This window comes from Hyperolius riggenbachi, chromosome 9 (genome assembly GCF_040937935.1).
Source record: "Hyperolius riggenbachi isolate aHypRig1 chromosome 9, aHypRig1.pri, whole genome shotgun sequence".
Lineage (NCBI taxonomy): Eukaryota > Metazoa > Chordata > Amphibia > Anura > Hyperoliidae > Hyperolius > Hyperolius riggenbachi.
In genome coordinates this window covers 290,373,701-290,396,416 of record NC_090654.1, presented here as the reverse complement: position 1 = coordinate 290,396,416, position 22,716 = coordinate 290,373,701, and positions in this window count along the sequence as shown.

The following is a 22,716-nucleotide window of genomic DNA, read 5'->3' as shown; positions in this document are numbered from 1 at the left end:
GCTAGTAATAGCCAATCTAGTAAGGAGCTTTCGTCAGTAGCGCTATACTTTACAACCATTATCATAAAGCAATATAATTTGCTGGCTAGCTTGGAAGTAAAAAATGAAAATACAAACTTTCCAAATGTGTTTGGTGCTTGCCAAGAATAATGCTGCAGCAATAAATACTCCGTGTAAGTATTTATACACAAAACAGCAGAAAGATGCAGAGGCCATGCTGCTCGCTCGCTGCAAATCTGCAGATCCGAAAATTACAACTAATATTTGTGTTTGATGAAAAATAAAACAACCAACACATCTATCTGCTGTTTTGTCTACAAATAAGTGGTCCTCCGAATCAATATTAGTCTGTCCTTAAAGGACATCTGAGGTAAAAATAAACAAATGCAATAAACAAATGTTTCCATCTGCCTTCTCCTAAAAAAATGACTTTTTTAGATATCCCACAGTTTTATTTTATATTTAAATCTAGTTTTTAAGTTTTTTTCAGTTTCATCGTCTCTGCTCACCTTCATTGAAGTATGCCAGAGTTTAAAGTGAACCTCCGGACTAAATATCAACTCAGCAGCACTGAAAAGGCTTGGTGTTTCTTTAACAGTTTCACAGCGTTAGAACTTTGTTTCTTTCATACAAGCCTCATTTTTAGCTGCACAGAAGAAAACTGCCCAGGCTTTTTTCCCCTGATGCTGTGCAAAGCATGATGGGATTTCTGATGTTGTTGTTCTCGTTCTGCTGTTTTGGTGCAATTTTTTTTTTTTTTACATTTTGAATTTGACATTTGAAGCCTAGCATGTGCAGCTGGGAAGGGTAATCAGGACAGAGGACAGTTGGAACTGTGTCTCCTGCTCCTTGTCACCTCCTTTCAACCAAAAAGATGGCTGCCCCCATGACAAAGATGGCAGCCCCCATGAATCACAAACATTTGCCTGTTCTTTTAAAACAGGGTCGGTAAGAGATTATATTACCTATCTATTCTAATTAACATAACTAATGTAACTTGATGACAGTATGTTTGTTTAGGCTGAAGTTCCCCTTTAAATCTAAGAATTAAAATGACCCTTTTTATCTCTTTCCTGCTCTCAGAAGCCATTTACTGACAGGAAAGTATTTTATGGCTGTAATTACTTATCAGTGAGGGTTATGCTATAGTCTGACCCAGTCCGACCCGGTCCCGACCAGACAGAAACTGTCACTTGCATACCTGATTTGTAACTCTTTCAGGCAGAGAAAGAAAAAAGGAACACAGCCTAGTTATTTGTGTGCTAGGCACTGTACATACACATGTCTATCTCATCATGTCATATGTCACCTCGGTTGTCCTTGCTCCAGAATTGCATTCTACAAAGACACATGTAATATTATTATTATTTTTATTTAGTATTTATATAGCGCCAACATCTTCCGCAGCACTGTTCAGAGTATATTGTCACTAACTGTCCTCAGAGGAGCTCACAATATAATCCCTACCATAGTCATATGTCTATGTATGTATCGTAGTCTAAGGGCATTTTTAGGGGTAAGCCAATTAACTTATCTGAGTGTTTTGTACTCCATAGAGCCAGATTAATCCATGCCATGCACTGATGAGGATCAAACAATCCGAAACAGTCTGTATGCATGTTGGATTATTATGGCTCTGTACAATTTAACAAGCTGACACATCATTGCATTCCAGCGGTTCTGGAGGTGTGTTTAGCTTCTAAGGGTACAATGGTTAATTTGCATATATTCAGCAGTGGTGCTCTGGGAGACATCTCGAGCTCACTCCAACCTGAATTTTCGCAAATTCTTTCTGTTTTAGGAAAGCAAATTTTTGTTTTTCTTAACATCTTAGTAAGGGGGCTTTTAGGACCATTGTAGTCCCTTACACACTCCAATGAGTTCTGGGTCACCATGAGCTTGCTGGTTAGTCTGTACCTCTCGGTTTACAAGCCCTACACCATAGATCCAAATTAATCCATGCCATGCACTGATGAGGATCAAACAATCCAAAACAGTCTGTATGCATGTTGGATTATTATGGCTCTGTACAATTTAACAAGCTGACACATCATTGCATTCCAGCGGATCTGGAGGTGTGTTTAGCTTCTAAGGGTAGAATGGTTAATTTGCATATATTCAGCAGTGGTGCTCTGGGAGACATCTCGAGCTCACTCCAACCTGAATTATCGCAAATTCTTTCTGTTTTAGGAAAGCAAATTTTTGTTTTTGGGATGTGGGAGGAAACCGGAGTTCCCAGAGGAAACCCACACAGACACGGGGAGAACATACAAACTCCTTTCAGATAGTGCCCTGGCTGGGATATGAACCGGGGACCCAGTGCTGCAAGACAAGAGTGCTAACCAAGACAAGACAAATAACATTTATATTGTGCTTTTCTCCTGGCGGACTCAAAGCGCCAACCACTACGCCACTGTGCTGTAATATCAATTAAACAATCAATCACTTGCACATTTGTTCAAACTCATTTACAACTGCTTGCAAAGTCGTATACAAAAAATACATGGTCCTGCGGCACAATTCTCAGCTGCGGTTACATTTGATAATGGAACTGGGCAGCAGGTGGCATAGTGGGCAGCTCTCTCCCCTTGCAGCACTGGGTCCCCGGTTCGGATCCCAGCCAGGGGACTATCTGCACATAGTATGTTCTCTCCATGTCTGTTTGGGTTTCCTCCGGGCACTCTGGTTTTCTCCCATATCCCAAAAACATACAAATAAGTTAATTGGCTTCCCCCTAAAATTGGCTCTAGACGATGATGTTTACACCACACTATACATGTGTAGAAATATCACTATGGTCCGGACTAGATTGTGAGCCCCTCTGAGGGACAGTTAAGTGAAAAGACAATGGGGTTGATAACAAATAGCGTGCCTTATCAGAGTCAACATGCCTTATCAGAGTTAGCATGCGTCATCAGAGTAGCATAGCGAGCGCTAAAAACGTATGCCTGCTAATTGGCAATGACGAGAGCTCCACCCGTCCTGCCCTGAGCCCCTGCGGGTCCAATCACTTTAAAGGACATGATCCCCGCACTTTGATTGGCCCAATAGGCTGCCTATCACTTGACAGGAAACTTGACAGGCAACCTATTGGGCCAATCAAAGTGTAGGGATAACGTCCTTTAAAGTGATTGGACCCGCAGGGGCTCAGGGCAGGACGGGTGGAGCTCTCGTCATTGCCAATGAGCAGGCATAAGTTCGTAACGCTCGCTATGCTATAATGCATGTTAACTCTGATGAGGCATGTTAACTCTGATAAAGCACACTAGGGGCTTGATTTACTAAGAGGTGCTAACCTACTTAGCACGTCTAAAGTCTTAAGGCGCGCTAACCAGGGTGCTAAGTAGGTTAGCACCAGTTTTCTCAATCAGATCGTGCGCTAAGTACCGCGCACAAAGTTTTGCGCGCGCAAACTCCTATGCGCGCGCTAAGTCCCATAGGCTTTAGTGGGCACTTCGCACGGAACGCCCTGCGCTCTGTGCAGTTTTGCGCGCGGTACTTTGCGCACGATCACTACTTCTCACATTTCAACTGAGTTTAGGCGTGCTAAGGGCCAGTGCTAAAGTTAGCACCGTTTTGTAAATCAAGCCCAATTTGTTATAGTGAATAAACCCCATTGTACTCTGTACAGCGCTGCGGGAGATGTTGGTGCTATATAAATAATACATTTAAAAACATGTGCTATAATTTTAACAAGCATAAGTACTCTCTGAACTCATCAGAAATATCTTGTAGAGAACACATAGCAGGCAGCGAGAACAATAAAACCATAACTGGACTCTTGTTATTCTGCTTTTTCTCTGCTCATAATACTGCAGGCGGCAGACAGGGATGGATCTAAGACAAAAGGCAAACTCAGATAGATTTCCTTACGACTCCCTCTTTACACAAGTGAACTTTGTTTTGCATGATGGATTCCATTTGTAAACAGAGTTCATGTGAATAACTCCAACAGTCATCTCAGCACTGAATATTTATGAGAAATTTTCCTGCTTCTTGCTCTCTCTGGCCCGTTCTGTACTGCTGCCTGAGATAAAATCTTTTTTTCCATAAATCTGAATGCCATTCCGGTATAACCTGCAGTCCTCCTGTAACCGGATGGCTTCCTGCGCTGTATTATAATCTCGCTTTCTTTCTTTAAGCCAAGAATACCCAAGTCCCATGTGCCTGATGAAGCAGTGTTATGGCTATTTTATTTATATATCCTATCAGCCTGTACGGCTTGCCAATCCATGCTTGGTTAAAGCGGATCCGAGATGAAAAACTAACTAACAAGTAACTTTTCTATATATCTTATATAAAGTTTACACAGCAAATCTAGCTGCAAACAGCTTCAACAGTATATGATTATGTATTCCCGTGATAAACAATGAGAGCAGCCATGTTCTGTTTGTCACATTACACACAGGCAAGCTGACCTGCATCTCCAGCCCTCAGCCTGTGAAAACTTCATTCCCCTCTCCTCCTCCCTCCTCCCCTCTGCCTCTGAAATCTCTGGCTAGTAACCTCCTCCTGCCAAGACTGAGCTCCCATAAGCCCTTGCTACTAAGGCTCAGAGTGCCAAGGCACTCTGGAGAAGTTGTGGGCGAGGCTTGTTTCGTGTGTAGGGAATTAGAGTATTAAAACAAAAACAAAAAAGTATTTGGCTTGAGGAATGCCCTATAAACTATATGAAAGGAACACAATTATGCAATGAGTAAAGGTTTATCTCGGATCCACTTTAAGGATCATGGTTTTATTGGGCAGTATTTCTGAGCACTCTTAAAGAAATATTTATAAGGACCACTATCGCGAAAAAAAGTAGGCAGTTAAAATCTGACAGAACCAACAGGTGTTTCTGGCCAGTCCATCTCCTCATGGGGTATTCTCAGGGTTTTCTTTGTATTCAACAGCATTTCCTGAACAGCAGTTTAACCACTTCACAACTGAGGGGTTTTACCCCTGAAACACCAGAGCAATTTTCACCTTTCAGCTCTCCTTCTATTCATTAGTCTATAACTTTATTATTACTTATCGCAATGAAATGAACTATATCTTGTTTTTTTCGCCACCAATTAGGCTTTCTTTAGGTGGGACAGTATGCCAAGAATTATTTTATTCTAAATGTGTTTTAATGGGAAAATAGGAAAAAAATGTGGGGAAAAAATCATTATTTTTCAGTTTTCGTCATTATAGTTTTTAAACAATGCATGCTACTGTAATTAAAATCCATGAAATGTATTTGCCCATTTGTCCCGGTTATTACACCGTTTAAATTATGTCCCTATCACAATGTTTGGTGCCAATATTTTATTTGGAAATAAAGGTGCATTTTTTTTTCAGTTTTGCGTCCATCCCTAATTACAAGTCCATAGTTTATTAAGTAACAGTGTTATACCCTCTTGACATAAATATTTAAAGAGTTTTTATTGTAATTTTTTTTACAAAAAAAATGTGGGGAGTGTGGGAGGTAATGAGTTAATTTATAGTGTAAAACAATGTATTTGTATATGAAAAATGCTTTTGGGTGTAGTTTTACTATTTGCCCACAAGATGGCCACAGTACTTTTTTGTTTATGCGACCTGTAAGCGTCGGAAGGACGCTTACAGGAAGTTCAGGGAGGCTGGGAAACTTTTTTTTCACAATGATTGCGCTGCTTCTCATAGAAGTGACAGGTTTTGGACTAGTCCATCTCTTCATGGGGGATTCTCAGGGATTTAATTATTTTCAAATGGCTCAGTCAAATACTTTACAACTGCTCAAAATTGTGCAGTGAGCAGGGAAGCTGGATATCTTTATACACTAATTTGAAAATGTTACTTGCACTGTCTCACTAAGCTGTGCTGCTTGAGCCGTGTAGCTTAGTGAATCAACCCCTAACTGTGAGCCAGATGTAGCCATCAAAAGAGCCACATCTGTCTCCGTCCCGAGCCATAAGTTCCGTACACCTGCTTCAGTCAGAGCACTTGATCTGCTGCATGCTTGTTCAAGGCCTATGGCTAAAAGTATTAGAGGAAGAGGATCAGCAGGGCTGCCAGGCAACTGGTATTGCTTAAAAGGAAATAAATATGGCAGCTTCCACATCCCTCTCACTTCAGTTGTCCTTTGTAACGATTGGTGTCAGCAAGAACAGATTTCTCTGATTATTGGTGATCTGCAGTATCACCAATAATACAGAAGCTATACCCGATTATGTGTGATCTGCAGAATCACCAATAATACTGATATAGCCAGGACCAGGACCACCAACATGAGGGTATGTGTTTGGTGCAACAGTAATGATAGAGATACTTGCTATTCCCAGAGGAGCTGGGAGATAGGAGTATATCTATGTAACACAGGAATACAAACTCCAGCAAGCTGGAGATACATGCAATAGTAATATAGTTCACCCGAGAAGCGGGTGGAACTATATTACAATTAGTGTACTCATTTAACCCAAGGAATGGGTGATTCAGACTGTACTGTAGTCACTATTACCTGGGGGGCAGGTAGAGAGGATAGTACTGTAGTGACTATTCACCTGAGAAGCAGGTGATTCAGACTGTACTGCAGCTACTGACCACCTGAGGAGCAGGTGATTCGGATAGTACTGCAGCTAGTAATCTCCTGAGAAGCAGGTGATTCAGACTGTACTGCAGCTACTGACCACCTGAGGGGCAGGTGATTCAGATAGTACTGCAGCTTAGTATTCACCAGTAAAGGCAGGTGATACTGGCAGAGATCCCCTCACCAGTGACTAGGCTCACTGGTGAGGATAGGAGAGTCAGACAAGCAGGTTAGACAACGAGCGGACAGATACGGTACAGAGACAGAAGGCTAGGTCAGAGTAGTGTTTCAGGCAGAGTCGGCAACTATATCAGATAGGCAAAGGTACAGGATCAGTAAACAGAAGAGTAGTCAGGCTAGCAGAAGGTCATAACAAATAATACAATTCAATTAGTACTTTAAGCTATCAACAGAATCTGGCTAAGTGTGGATCCCCAGCTTCAGCTGGTTCTAGCACACTTTGGGATCTGGCTAGGTCTGAGTGCTAACACGTAGCATTTGCAACAGCAGACGCGGAGCAACTGAATGACCTGTCCTGTATATACTGCAAGCGCTCCACAGCGCCGCCCCAGTCACTCAGCCAATCCGGAGCATAGCTGGAGTCAGCTGATCGCCTGATCAGCTGACTCCCCTTCTAGTTGCATAAAGGTCCTGTCGCCTGGCGTGCGCGTGCGTAGCCCTCAGTCTATGAGCAATAAAAGGACCAGGCAAAGCACCAGCGTGTAACTGCACGGCGGAGACCACCGGCTGCGACGCGGAGATAGCCGCTATGCCGCTTGCTGTTGCGGCCGTATTTCCGCTAACCATTACATCCTTTAAGGAGAATAGGGGGGACAAGGGGATTTTTTTTTCAAAAAGACCCTATATTTTTTGAGAAAATCAATCTTAAGTTTACGCTAGGAAAATGTTTAACTGCAGTTAAGTGACAAATAGTGAACATTTACATCAATCCCAGAGACATCAGTGGATTTCCTGCCGGGGTTGTCTTGCCTGTGGGTCAGTACACATGAATTTATACCCCCCTTTTCTTAACATAGCTAGCAAATTTTTGTAATTATAGAGGTGTAAGGGTGATTCCAGCATTGTATGTATGTTGTATGTATGGAGGCTTTTCTATTGACTGCTTAACTCAGCAGTAATTTTGTTGAATTTTTGGGGTTGAATCAGGAGTTTTTTCATCTAGGTCCAAATGTGAACATTAATTTTGGGGTCGAGGTCGAATGTAAGAATGACCTGGATCCGAATACCAACACTGCTTTTAACTTCCAATGCTTCAATGTGGACTTGATTACTTTATCAAAAGATGAGGTGTGAAAGAACACCAAGATCCTAGAAGACCAGCTTATGGCCTCTCTTAACAGATGTTTTTGTTCTGCTACTACTTCCTCCTCACCTTACCCATTGTTCTGCTACTACCGGTACTTCCTCCTCACCTTACCCATTGTTCTGCTACTACCGGTACTTTCTCCTCACCTTACCCATTGTTCTGCTACTACCGGTACTTCCTCCTCACCTTACCCATTGTTCTGCTACTACCGGTACTTCCTCCTCACCTTACCCATTGTTCTGCTACTACCGGTACTTCCTCCTCACCTTACCCATTGTTCTGCTACTACCGGTACTTCCTCCTCACCTTACCCATTGTTCTGCTACTACCGGTACTTCCTCCTCACCTTACCCATTGTTCTGCTACTACCGGTACTTCCTCCTCACCTTACCCATTGTTCTGCTACTACCGGTACTTCCTCCTCACCTTACCCATTGTTCTGCTACTACCGGTACTTCCTCCTCACCTTACCCATTGTTCTGCTACTCCCGGTACTTCCTCCTCACCTTACCCATTGTTCTGCGGGTCTCATATCCAAAATATTATTTTCTTGGCATTTCGGTTTTGAAATCCTTTTTAAAATATAATTTCAGATCTATTGAGTACATAAATAATATAGAAAGCCGAGTTTAACACAGGAAACAAAGATGACTGAAGTAGCGTGGTAAGCAATCTGTGGCCCAGAACACAAAATCCATATCTTCAGTAATCACTTTTCAGTTTAATTGGCTGATGGTTTTTACTGATGGGACTTTCGATCCCCAGTGGCAAATGCGAGGAAAGGTATATTTAAGAAATAAATGAAGATGAAATTCATGAAGGTATTCCTCGGTGGTGATTCTGAGAAGAACACAAATATCAGCCGTTACAAGAACAAGAATCCATACATTTGATGGTGTGTAAATTATCTGGTAGAGTTGCATATTGACTTCAGGAAAATGTTTTATCAAATGGAAATATTGTCTTTTTTGTAGATCAGTGCCTTTACAATTTGTTTCTCAAAAACTCAGGTCATTTCCCGTAAGTGGGGTTGTGCGGATCAATTCACCAGTTCTTGCTTCAGTTAAATGCTTACTAGTTCAATGCTTACAGAATGAACTCAACAAGATCCCTTCTTAGCAGCTGTAATATATACATTACTCACAACAACAAATGCACGGCAGTTACAGAGTTACAGAGTTGCTACAGTCACAGCATAAAAATATTTACAAATAGTACACTGGAGAACGGTTTACTCGGCACCCAGTGGATGGAGGTGGAGGGCTAGGCCCGCATGTACCTAGGCAAACATATGAGAGGCTCCTTTTGTCTTATGGATTCTTTCATTTGGCACTGTTATTGGCCTGATGAAGCGGGCTTAGACCTGCGAAACGCGTTGCCTGCACTAAATAAAATCTTTTGTTATATAGAAGGATTTCGTCATTGAGGTAAGCCACCTCATATTACTTTTCGTTTTTAACCTGTTTTTAGACGCTTTTATCCAACCAGGACGCCTCTTTCCCCCTATTGTGCTTAGTTTACCCCCTACACACATATACTCAGTTTCTGGGGTGGGTGACAGGTCACTTGTGGGTTCCACCACAGTGGACTCCTGTCCCCATTTTTTTCCAAGGAGAGCGACCACATCCATGTCCCGGCTGGGCAACCCCGAGTGGAGTCGGGTTTATGGTCTCCACCTGCTTTCTGCGGCCGGGTGCCCCTCTGCAACCCTTCTTTGTGAGTAACATTTTGATTTACCACTGTCCATCAGTACATTGACATATTACACTATTGGGCTCCCGCTTTTTGTCTCCTATATCTTTTTCCGCAGGGTGCCAAGACACTGCATCACATATGAAGTGCTTCTTCACCCCAAACTTACAGTATGGTGGCAACTAAGGACAGCAAAGGGGTGTGCAGCCAGTCAAAAAATGTAAAAAACATACAGATAAACTTTAGTACAAAGAAGATAGTCCAGGCACTGTCCCTTTAAATGCTTTAATTCAGTCTTCAGCCATGCCCATATTACATGAGCCATGCTCAGAGCACGTGAGCATTAGCACCGTAGCAGCGCAAAACGGCTGTAGTGCCGTCCTACATCCCCTGGTCACCGTTCTTCCTGTCACCTCTGCACCAATCGGCTTTGCAGGTCAGAAATATCTTGTAAGAGTCTCTGTATGGAACTGTCTTGTAATATGGGCATGGCTGAAGACTGAATTAAAGCATTTAAAGGATACCTGAGGTGACATGTGACATGATGAGATAGAAATGGGTATGTACAGTGCCAAGCACACAAATAACTGTGCTGTGTTCCTTTTTTTCTTTCTCTGCCTGAAAGAGTTAAATATCAGGTATATACTGTAATTGGCTGACTCAATCCTGACTCAGACAGGAAGTGACTACAGTGTGACCCTCACTCATCTCATTATGTCACATGTCACTTCGGTTATACTTTAAAGGGACAGTGCATGGACTATCTCCTTTGTACTAAAATAAAATTATATTTACGCTGCAGGTCCTCGAGTTTGGCTACATTCACAGTGGTGCAATGTGGTGTGGCGTAACAGCTGCATTCAAACCCGGCTTGGAAATTACCACCTATGCAACATTCACAATGCGGTGGGTGTGGTTTAATGAGGTGCTGCATCCCAGTGGATTAGCACAAAACGTGAAAATGAACAGTGACAGAGTCACAGATTGCCCAGCAAGTGCCTGACCTCACAGTGATGAGTAAGGGCCGATTCATACTCAGCGCTTGGAGCTCCACTTGCCTGCGACCGTGTTCCGCCCTGCGATCACGATTTGTGGGCAAAATCTTGCAATTCAGTGTAATTTGCGCTTGTGATTCTCGTTCAATAGAACAAGAATTACAGTGAAGTCACCCCCCAATGCTGCATGCAGCGCATTTGCGATTGATCGAAATGAAATCGCAAACGCTGCTGTGTGAATATATCCATAGGGATACATTTATAGCAGCGCTTTGCTGATCGCTGGTGATCAGCAAAGCGCTGAAAAATCGCCCAGTTTGAACTAGCTCTACCACTGTGTGCTGCATGAATCAATCCTCCAATGCTCATGCAGGAGCCCTGAGAGGGAGATGGGGAACCGGCCGGGTCTGGATAATAGATGGTGCAAAAAAGTGACACATGCCAAGAAAATTGCTAATGCTCATAAGGAAATAGATCATGAAAATAGTAAAGTGCTCAATGATCTGGCAGTATTAGTATAATAATATGCTCATAGTAATGTTATAGGTATGCATACATCCTATATAGTGTTTGTGGGTGGTGGAGCACTCCTCTAGAAGATCAAGCTTGATGTGCCACGGCGTTTCTGGCAACACTCCAGAATCTTGAGCAGTAGGTAGAGAGATGAAGCCGGCACCATCAATAGTATTAATGCTCTTTTAATGGATGAAAAACATGCTGACAGTCAATATGCGACGTTTCAAGGCCCGCAGCCTCTTTCTCAAGCTAGACTGTGCATGACAAAATGGACAATGTATAATCAGCTTTATATACTCACAACATGTATTCAAGGCAGCCAATCTGGTTTGCACACATAAACAACAACCAATAGGAACAGGTCCTACCTAGTGGACCTGATAGAGAACTCTGTTGCTGCCTACCTGATAGGGACGTTTGAAATGGTGTCCCTCCCCTCCAACATAACGCCTATCTCCGCAAGAGCAGGATCGCTTCGCATTGCCGGGCTGTTGCGCGGAAGTCCGTTCCCATAGGCCACGCCCCCGGCGGACCACATGGGGAACCTGCCGCACTACGTAGAGGAGAAGGCGGCGGCATGCCGCCCACTCCCCTTCTGCCCGGCAACTTGTGACGCGAGCGGGAAAACCCGCTCATTCGTCACAGAGATGTAAATAAGGAAGCGCGCTGTCTGCTCCTGACAGAGAGCAAAGCGTGGGTCCGTGACCTAGCAACGGACCTCTTGCGTGCTGTGCCATGTGTTACAATACATATAAATGGTGCTATCTATCCATCGAGGCAACCAGCAGACCCATTAGTATATATAGTGACCAACATTAAGGGCAACTACCTACTTATAGATTATGGTGTCGTTAATTGAATGTCAGGACTATAGAAAGGGGATATGGCAAACGCAGGAAACCAGGAGGAAAAAGGAAGACAAACGGACACTAGAAGTCATCATAAGGAGGAAAGAGAGAGAGAGGAGGACATACGTCGGACAGGATACCCACCGCTTCTATACAACTAAAAAAGATACAGTAATAATAATGATAATAATAATTAAAAGAGGAGGCTGGACAGCATGGAACGGGGGAACCATCAAATAAAGGGTACAAGATCTAATTCTCTATTTAAACCCCTAGGTTCCATGGTGTCCAGTCTCTTGATCCAATGGGCCTCCCTCCATAGCAGCCTCCTCTCCCTATCTCCCCCCCTCCTCAACGGCGGAACCTGCTCTATAATTTGGAATTTAAGTTGGCTAACGTGATGATTTGCTGCCACAAAGTGGTAGGGGACAGCCTGATCAACCAGTTTTTCTCTTATAGCATACTTATGTGAAGATAACCTTTTCTTCAATTTTTGCGTGGTCTGACCAACGTATAATAGTCCACAAGGACACTTCAGAGTATAGACCACATTTGTGGTATCACAAGTAAAGTAGCCATTAATCCCAAATTGTCTTCCCGTATGTGGGTGGCTAATAAATTCTCCCCTAGTCACCGAGCCACAGTGCACACAGTTGAGGCATGGGAAAGTTCCCTTTCTAGTTGAATCAGATCTGCCCCCTTCAGCGTGTCCCATGTCTGCATGGACCAAACGGTCTCTTAGGTTTGGTGCTCTTTTGTAAGACACCAATGGAGGACGCTGAAAAAAGGGTATTTCTGGGAAACTATCGGTCAAAAGATACCAATGTCTCTTAATAATTTTAGAGATATCCTCACTCTGTGTACTGTATCTCGTGACAAAGGGGACGCGGTCCCCTGTATTTCTGTTTCGTCTACGTCTCCCCTCCAAACCTTGATATAGTCTGTCATGTGCTGTTTGTAAAACCTCAGTGGGATAACCACGATTAAGAAATCTACCAGTCATCTGTGATATCCTCTGCTGTCTGGTCATCTCGTCGTCAACTATCATCTGTACCCGTCGTAGTTGTCCAATGGGTATGGCTTTCCTGGTCATATCGGGGTGGAAACTCCCGTAATGTAGGAGTGAGTTAACATCAGTGGGTTTGATATAAATGTCCGTCACTAGTCTGTCTCCCTGTCGCTGTACTAGTGTGTCCAAAAAATTAATTTCTTGTTCAGAACAATGGATTGTTAGACGTATGTCAATACATCTCAACATTAGCTCAGCTATGTAGTAAAACCTAACTGTCCCTGCGTACTCCTGTCCATGTGTCGTGCTTTTTGCTACTGCGCATGTGCGCAGCATGGACAGCTCGGACAGCCATTGGGACAGAAGGACGGGGCCAGTTAACCGGGCGGGCATGTGTGCGGGCGGACAGGTGCGCATGTGCGTGCCGCGCACGAGTGGTAGGTGCGTGCGCGCATGTGGCGGATGTGCGTGTGGTTGGGGGGCGCGTGCATGCGCACTGGCATGCGGTGGTGGCGGCGTTAAGAAACAGACCTAAAGCCCGTTTTTAAACAGGCTAAGGTCGCTAGTAATAGTATATAATAATGTAGCAAGATAAATGAGCAGAGCATATAAATGAGAGACTAAAGCAACTGAGTGGTATACATACAGCGACCGATGCGGTGTCCACCAGGGTAAGGCAGTGTGAAAGCAGCAACCAGTCGGATAGAGGGAGGCACGCGTGACCACTTCGTCAGGAGCTAGTGAATGCTGGGTAAGTATCTGTCTTTTATATCCCATAGGGGGTGGAATTCAGTAATGAATAACACCTTGCGAATGATTGAATGTCATGGTGCACTAAAAAGCCACGCTTCCTGGTTATTTGAGATGCAAGGAGCTAAGCTCTATGTCTGGCCAGTAATGACAAAGCGTAAATACATAAAAGCGGGCAGAATTGACCACTCTGGAGTGTTCTGGCTCCAGATAACATAAACAATAGAGTGCAGGGGGAACACTAGAAGCCCAGTGTACAATGCAAGTATAATGGGAAATCCAAACACAAAAAAAACACATGTAAGTAGATAAATACTTGCTCTACATACATAACATATGCATTGCACTGTCCATGTTTTGATTTTAGGGATTTTTTGGTTGTAAAAAAAGAGAAAATCTTTTTTAGCATTTCCCATTTTGACTCTGTCTATTTGGAAGTCAATCCTGATGTCATTTCCTCCCTTAATCTGTCTGTATATGCATTGCCCACCCTCTTACCAGTCTTCAGACACTCCCACCCAGCTCTGTAGTAGGAAGTGCATTGTCATAAATTATCATTGTGCAATTCTGCAGAGCTGGTTCATTTGTATGGGTCAGATTTCAGAAGCTGCTTTTCTCAGCTTCTCAGCAAGAAAAATATTGGCCAGTAAGAGAGGAGCAGAGGTGTGGGAGGGGAAAAAGGGAAGGAAAGAGGCTTCAGCCAATCAGGCTGCATTAGTTATGTCTGAGGGGAATAACTATAAAACCCCAGCATGCCCTGCAACTTCCTTTGTTCAGCAGATGTATCAGATAAGAGCTAGGGGACCTAAGGAATTATGTTTATGGAAAAGAAAAGTAAGAGTGATTTTTTTATTTGGGATTGCCTGGTTAGCATCCTTATTTCAGATAAAAATAAAGAATTGATTTTTGATTTTATGCCTGACAGTTAAGGTGGCCACACACCATACAATTTTTAAATATCTGTTCAATTCAAGAATTGTAATCAATTTTTCTGACTGCTTGTAACATTTAAAAAATATGACCAATGTACCACATTCATATGGTCAATTTTTCCCCAATTATGATAAAAAATGATTGGAAACTCTGAGAAAATTGCTAGGGGGTGTATATTAACCACTTCTCTACCACAGGTTTTTTTCCCCTTCAAAAGCTCTTCCCATTCATTTGGTAATAACTTTATCACTAATTATGACACTGCAATGATCTATATATTATTTTTTTGCAGGACAAACTGGGCTTTCTTTGGGCAGTAATATACTCTAAGAATTATATTATTTTATATGCATTTGACAGGGATGAAGAAGAAAAAAAATGAACAAAATCACCATTTCTCAGCTTTCAGCCATTGTAGTTTAAAAATAAAATGTGCTATTGTATATAATACAGACACATTTTATTTGCCCATTTGTCCCGGTTATTACAATGTTTAAATTGTGTCCCTAGTACAATGTATGGCAATAATATTTTATTTTGGGTTAGCGGTGAAGGAGTTAAAAAAATTATGAAAAAGCATTTCATTTTTCTATGGTAAGTGTATAATGGTGTATTTGGAAGTAGTTTTACTTTTGGCCACAAGATGGTGCTATACTAACTCTGTTTTCTAAAAATAGAAAATAGAACCAATTGTTTACATTTGTTTGCATGTGTTTGTAAACAAGGACGTAGAAAAGTGTGGCAGAAGTTGCTAAGTGGTTAATAAATTGACAATCTAATGCTGGGTACATACGTTGAGATTTCCCGCTCGATTTGCGGCTCGATTCGATTATTTCAAACATGCTCGATTTGATTTCGATCATTCCTGCCGTCGATTTTGCATACTTAACATGAAAAAAAAAATGATCAAAATCCAATCGAGCATGTTTGAAATAATCAAAGCGATCCGTTCGATCCCGCGAATCGAACTGGAAATCTCAACGTGTGTACCCAGCATAACACACACCATACAATCTTTAGAAAAATTGGAGAAAAATTTCCAACATTCCGGATCGATGAAAATTGAAAAAAAAAAAATAGGAAATCCGATCGGCTTTTTCAGTCAAATGAAAAAAAAAAAGCTTTCAATTTTTTCGGGAGATCCGTTCACATTTATAGAATTGACATAAAATTGGATCATTTTATTGTATCGTGTGTGGCCACCTTAACTCTTAAAACTCAACTAAGCTATGTGAAAACCACATGGATAATAAAACAAAGGGCTGCAGTCATTATTTCAACTAAAATGTCCCATTGGTGGTCTTTTGGAGGGGTCCTAAGGGATATTCATTTGCCCCACTCTGGCTAGACCCAACATCTCATCACAAACAACGAGAGTTGATTTAATTTATTTCAGACTAAAACGACTGATGTTATGAAAGACTATGGCAAGCATAGACATAAAGCTTTTTTTTCTCAACCAGTTAGGTAGATGACCATGTTGGGTTCACCTGGAGAGCTCCATTTAGTTTAAATTACTCTGGTAAAATGTTCATAGTCCAATGGTTGTTCTGCGATGCTAGATTGATTTTGATTAGTCCTTGACAAGCAGGCCCAGATATCTTTTTTCCCCCTTGCTTGTTTTATGGATGAATCCTGGTTTAATGAAGCTCAAAGTAGCTTTTTTATTTAAACAGGCAGCTCCTACAGCCCTCTGAAATGTCTGTCTTATCGAATTAGCCAAAGTAAAACTTCCCCGGCCGTCTTCACATTTTAAATGTACGTGGTTTACGGCTGGCTTGGTGAAATATATTACTTACACAATGCTGCCTTGACACAAAGATTCTGACATCTATCACACAGATAGAAAGCAACGTTCAGATGGGAGATCGGACATGAATATGCACTTCCACTATGGTTTTTTTCCTCGGCTCGGGGATTTCTTCTTTCCTTCTTTGTTTAAAAAATGTCAAGTTTGATGAGAGCGTTTCTCATTTCATTCCTTTTTGCTGTTTTTTTTTTTTTTTTTTCACCTGAATGCATCTTGATCATCGGAGACGTAATTATCAAAGTCCCAGCCCTCATCTAATATCCATCTGTACAATATCTATTTCTGCTTATCTTGGCAAACAGTCTTGTCACAAGGTGAGACGATGACACATCACAAAAGCAATCTTGTGCCGGGATATTCTCACCGGCGGAGATCTGATCCTTCTTCAGATCTGAAAAGAAAAAATACAACCATTTTGTGTTAACGTCAGTTTAAAGTGGAATGCTGTTTTTTTCTTAGCAAGGGCCATATAGCCTGCAGGGCAGTTTCTTGGGCAGGGAGACCGCCCTGCGCGCAGACCGGCAAGTAGAAAGACATAACTGCTAGGGAGCTGGTGATGCGCGGTGAAGCCAAATGGAAGAAGAAAGAAGATCACCTTCTTTGACTCCTCCTGAGCTGCCTGCGTCAGACGTCAAGTCATCATCATGTCACCACCGTGTGATGATACCTGATGTCCCATAGTGGTACTGCAGGCTGTCAGTGCACAGCACCCATGGAGGAGTCGGCTTTCCGGGCTCTCTTCGCTTGTGTGTTTTCCTGGGCCCTGCTTCCTCCTGGATAAGCGGCTGGTCACTAGTAAGTAGGCAGATCTACTTGTGACCTGTGGCTGTGTGGCTGTCCCTAAAGAGTAAGGGTTTGCAAGTCCACAGTGATGGGGCGGAGGAGGGGGCGCAATTTTTACACCCTCATTCTGAGCGCAATTTAGCCTAGAAACTGCCCTGATAACCTACCTGATATGGCTTTATAGAAGTTTGATCCTATGACTCTGTGAGTTTCATGAAAGATACGACCAATGCAATTTCCCATCAGGTCAATGTGATGAACTGATCATTTCTGACATATCTGATCCCAGTTGACAGTTGGGATCGGTTTTGTGCAGTAGTGAACTGAAAATCAATCATGTTATCGATCAGAAGTGGATGGAACACGTCAACCCGTCGATCTGACAAGAAATTGCATTGTGTGTACCTAGCATAAGATTACATCAGTGTTGTACAATTATATTGTTATGAATGTGTGGATGCACAAATTGGGCAAAAAAAAAGGATGTCCACTGTCCCTAAAGCCTGGTACACACCTTAACTTTTTATTGGCCAATCACTGACCAATTTTACCACCTCCATGTAGTATGAGAGTTTATCTACACAATCTGCTCATAGTATTCAAAATCTGTTGACCTTCATACTGCATAGAGGTGAAAAAAAATGGCAGTTCTTTAGCCAATCCAATTTGAAGGTGTGTGCCATGCTTATGTAAGGACTGAATGCCTCATTTCTGTTAAATTGGATTGTAGAAACTCAAAAGACAGAAAAAGAAAAGAAAAGACAGAGATCCACTAATGGTGTTGAAGTTGAGCTAAATAGAGAATATGTAGACAATAGAATACTATCTCAACCAATCACTATGTGATCCTAGAACTCAAACCAATCCACAATCCGGTATGGTGGTCACCATCTCCCAAAAATGGTAAAAAATATAGAAAGCAAAAAAAAATGGGATGTACTATTATTACTAGCTATAAATAGAGGCGTAGCAATAGGGGTTGCAGAGGTTGCGACCGCATCGGGGCCCTTGGGCCAGAGGGACCCCCGAAGGGCCCTCCCTCAACTACAGCATTAGCTCTCTATTGGTCCAGTTCTCAAAATAATCACTTGTATAGATACTATTAATAGTGGTAATCAATAACAAGCTGCTCCCCATCCCCTTCTTGCACCTCTGACACTGTGGTTGCCATTGACAGGTTTTGGTGCGTCGTATCAGTTGTTATTTATAGAGTGCTTGGGGGGGGGGGCAATGTAAAACTTGCATCAGGACATTGCAAACCAATGGTAAATCGAATTGAATCAAATCAAATCCCAATTGGACATGTCGGATTTAATCGGATCGTAAATAGAATCGTAATCGAATCGCACAAAGAATCGTATCGTGTAGATGGGGCTTCAGACCTGTAAATTTAACCAAGGAAGAGGGCTTGTCCCTTGCAACGTGCTGCAGAATCACAAAGATGGAGACACAGCGAGCCCAATATAGTGTAGTATGTACTGGTAGAATGGATATGTAAGGTAAGTATGCAGATATACTCACAAACAAGGGTTACCATCCAGATAACCACTGTATTAGCAGGTGGGGAGATTAGACCTGTCCCCACTGGGTGAAGAAGTCGCTCTCTGTAGATAGGAAATATGGGGCAACACCCCTCCACCAAGGGTGGACTCAGGGACTGTATAAGCAGAGAGGCACCAAAAAGATAAAATTTACTAAAATTGTTAAAATGAGTGCAGGCAGAGGTGGACTTACATCCTCCAAGCAGACACACAAAGAGACTGTTGTATATATTAAAAAATCAAGGGTTTATTTGTATACACCAAAAAGTGCAAGTGCAACGCGTTTCGCAGGCATCTCTCGCTTCATCAGGCAATAAAAAAATGTACTCATACAGGTCTGGTGCAAAGCTCAGTGCCCCAGTGCTGTAGAATACCATACGATAGGAGAATACCATTCATTTTTACTGATATTTTACAATAGCTGGACCTAACCCTTTTCCCACTTCAACCCTCCCTCTAACCGACAACCCCACCACAATATAAACCGAAAATCCTTGTGATCTATGAGGCACTCACTTTCCCGCAGCACCGTCGATGCTGGAATGGCCTGCTTTGCCCCAGCCACCATTAAGCCTAGATCTAAACAGAGGAAAATTACATTGTTTAGAGGATTGACTGGAATTGTGAAACATGCTGTCTCATTTATTCCCCTTTCATGAAATAAGCATAGTTTTCACTTGTGATTGGTGAATGAATATGAAACATTTATCAGCTCCAGTACTGGTCAAGGAATCGGTCTGTCATTTGAAGAATAGCCACTAGCCAATTGGTGTTTGATGGACAGAACCATTGCATGGATAATACTGTGTCGGACGATGTGCAATCCACTACTTTACAGCACTGTAGCAGGACTAGGAGCCCAGAAATGTTTCCACAATTTAAGTAGTTGTAAGGAACCTTCTGTATGATCCCCACGCAGGGTCAGACTTGGACACTAAGGGCCCATCTGGAAAGCTTTAGCCTGGGGCCCGCTGCCCCGGCCGCCCTCCCCTTCCCCCATATATTTATAGTATTAGGTAGCCAGTGCTGGCTGGGGAGGGCTGGGTGCTTTTCTGGGTGGCCTTAGAGTATGCAGGGCCAGGGCCTGAGGCAAGTGTCATATGAAGGGCCTAGAGCCTGAGTATAGTTGTCCTCAGTATAGGTAGCCAGCTATAAGTGTCCCCAGTACAGGTAGCAAGTTATAGGTGCCCTCATTATAGGTAATTAGCTTTAGGCACCCCCAGTATAGGTAGCAAGCTATAGGTGTCCCCAGTACAGGTAGTTAACTATAGGTGTCGCCGGTATAGATAGCAAGTTATAGATGTCCCCAGTATAGGTAGTAAGCTATAGGTGTCCCCAGTATGGGAAGCCAGGTCTACAGGTGCCCCCAGCATAGGTAGCCAGGTCTATAAGTGCCCCCAATGTAGGTAGCCAGGTCTATAAGTGCCCCCAATGTAGGTAGCCAGGTCTATAGGTATCCCCAGTTTAGTTAGCAAGGTCTATAGGTGTCTCCAGTTTAAGTAGGCATGTCTATAGGTGTCCCCAGCTTAGGTAGGCAGGTCTATAAGTGTCCCTAGTTTAGGTAGCAAGGTCTATAGGTGACCCCAGTTTAGGTAGGCAGGTCTATAGGGGTCCCTAGTTTAGGTAGGCAGGTCTATAGGTGTCCCCAGTTTAGGTAGGCAGGTCTATAGGTGTCCCCAGTTTGGGTACGCAGGTCTATAGGCGTCCCCAGTCTAGGTAGGCATGTCTCTAAGTGTACCCACTAGCCAACCAGGTCTATGGTTCCCCCAGTCTGGATGGGGGGGCAGTGGGCACAGAACAGCGGGGAGGGCTTCCCCCCTCCCTCACCTGCCCCCCCCCCCTTTCACGCTCCCCCCTCCAAAATTGCAGCCAGCCAGCGGCAGCGAGCGGGCCAGGTATCACTCACCAAGAATCAGAGAGCTCTGCGTGCCGCTGCTGGTCTGGTCTTCTGCACTGTCCAATCACGCTCTCACAGGAAGTAAAGTAGGAGCGTGAATGGACAGTGCAGAAGATCAGACCAGCGGCACGCAGAGCTCTCTGATTCTCGGTAAGCGGTTTCCCGCTGCTGCTGCCGCTGGCTGGCTGCAATTCTGTAGGGGGGAGCGTGGAAGGGGGGGCCCAAGGTAATGGGGGGGAGCTTCCCCCCTCCCCACCGTTCTGTGCCCACTGCCCCCCCTTCCAGCGCTGCGCCCCCTCCTCTTCATCACTGGGGCACCTGTGGCCTCCGGGGGCAAGAGGCCTAATCCGAAAGAAGGTCCGATCCTTCTGAGAGCTGGCTCAGTCAGACAACTTCTGCTGCAAGTCTGAAGGACCCATGCACATGTGCCAGCATGCACGGCTAGAACTTCCTACTTGCCCATCGTCTTATTCTGTTGGAGGCTTTTTAGTCCATAGAGTCTGCAAAATTGAAGTATTGATGTGGATTGCCAGCATAGAGGCTATTTACTCATAAGCACATACAGCTGTCTGTGAGAGTGGGCAGCAGTGGAAAAGGGTGAGCAGTGGTGGATTTTAATGTGTGGGAGACAGGGTGTTTTGGCATATGTATGGGATGTCTGCATTATGATAGTCTCCATATCCTTTCTTTGAGGTTTGATACCATGTATGGTGGATTATATCCAGATAAAACCTGGATTACTGGCTAAGCACTTGATGCTGTCTGTTGGTCTGGGCAGCCCAGGGAGAAGGTGAGTGTACCAACTTAGATATACATAGCACCTGGTGACGGGGGTGGTCCTATGAGTGTGATCCCCCACACCCCATCCCAAGGTAGTGGCCCGCCTTGCAACATATTTTACAGACTATATATATACATATGTCTTTTTTCCTTTTCGGTTTCTTCCTCGTGTCTCCTGTTCTGCCTGGCTGTGGAGCGCTATCGGCTTCAAGGGAGGTCTTTTGGAACTGATCTGGCTTAAAGCGGAACTGTAGAGTGAAAATAAACACATTGGGCTCGATTTAGTAAACAGTGCTAAGTGTTAGCACGCCTGTGAAAAGCCCTATATCACGCCTAAAGTTAGTTTAGGCATGATAAATTCACATCTAAAGACTTTAGGCATGATAACTAGGGTGCTAACTGGGTTAGCACCCTTTACTAAATTCACATCGCGCGCACAGTCCCATGCGCAAAACTTTGCGTGCGCACAGCAAAAACAGCTCACCCGATGCGCCTATAAGGTCGCATTGGGTGCGACCTTAACGTCGCACCATGTGACGTTAAAGTCGCACCCAATGCGACCTTATAGGTGCATCAACGCACCGTTTTTGTCGCACCGCGATGCGACATTTCGCGCACACCGCGCTGTGCTCACGCAAAGTTTTCAGTGTGGGACTTTGCGCGCGATGTAAATTTAGTAAACGGTGATAACCCAGTTAGCACCCTAGTTATCACGCCCAAAGTCTTAAGGCGTGCTAACTGGGTTAGCACCGTTTACTGAATCAAGCCCATTGGGCTCGATTCACAAAGCGGTGATAACCCAGTGAAAAACTTTAGGGGCTCGATTCACAAAGCGGTGCTAACAGTTAGCACCCTGGTGAAAAGCCCTTTATCATGCCTAAACTCAGTTTAGGCTAGTGTTGGGCGAACAGTGTTCGCCACTGTTCGGGTTCTGCAGAACATCACCCTGTTCGGGTGATGTTCGAGTTCGGCCGAACACCTGACGGTGCTCGGCCAAACCGTTCGGCCATATGGCCGAACTAAGAGCGCATGGCCGAACGTTCCCCGAACGTTCGGCTAGCGCTGTGATTGGCCGAACGGGTCACGTGGTTCGGACCCGAACGCGCTCTGATTGGCCGAACTGTCACGTGGTTCGGGTAAATAAATACCCGAACCACGTCATATCTCCGCCATTTGTCTGTGGGTTTAGCTTTGGGTAGGCAGGCAGGGTAGTTCGCGCTCCAGCCACGCTAGCCAGGGTCCCCCCCAGTCATTGTGTGTCGCTGCTGGGAATAGTAGTACACCGCTCGCTCAGCATTCTGTTTAC